Here is an 814-nt window from a genome sequence, read left to right as displayed (position 1 = left end):
AAGACCATGTATAGGGTTGGCAGACAAGGGTCCTATAAGTGTATTTGTATGATCTGAATTCCCAGGTATATAGTAGAGGTGACAAGGGACAAGTTTGTAGTCACTTCTTGGTCACAGCCTGCCTCCCAGAGGGACCAAGTAGTTGAACTTGTGGGCTCGGGACCATAGTCACAGGGGATATCAAGCTCAATTGGCATAACATACTACTCAAAACATTGTTATACCTCCTACTTCAGTGAGTAGCAACTGGGATCTTAAAAGCTTGCAAGCAGCCATCTAGATGCAATGATGGGTCTCTCCTCGTCCAGAGCAAAGAAGAATGAAGAAAGCCAAAGATTTATGGAAAGAATTAGTCCTAGTGATCCTCAGACTATATGACTATGAGACCAGAAGAACTAGATGGTGCCTGGCTACCACTGTCAACCACTCGGAGGGGGATCTATGTAGGAGATCCTGAATAGAGATGGGGAACAATGTGGAACAAAATTCAAAATCATTTGAGGGAAATAAAAAGTGGGAAGGGGACCAGGTTTGCTGGTCCAATAGAGCCTGGTGGAACCCCTGAGACTATGGCCACTAGCTGCCCTTCAGGTCTGGAATTCAACCCTCACCTGTGGTTTCCAGCCAAACAAAAGACAGATATATGAGTTGAACATTTACCTGAGGTAGATACACTCCTTGGAGAGAACAATCATGGGAAAAAGAAGGGCTGTTTATGCGCAGGGAAACAGCTCAGGGAGCAGGAGTGCACGGAGGGATGGACACAGGGAAGAGGTGACTGTTGGGAGGAAGTAGGAGGGGAGGTATTGCATTG

Source organism: Orycteropus afer, unplaced genomic scaffold (genome assembly GCF_000298275.1).
Source record: "Orycteropus afer afer isolate SDZICR_OR568_19922 unplaced genomic scaffold, OryAfe1.0 scaffold00009, whole genome shotgun sequence".
In the NCBI taxonomy this organism is placed as follows: Eukaryota; Metazoa; Chordata; class Mammalia; order Tubulidentata; family Orycteropodidae; genus Orycteropus; species Orycteropus afer.
Note: the sequence above shows the minus strand (reverse complement) of the source record.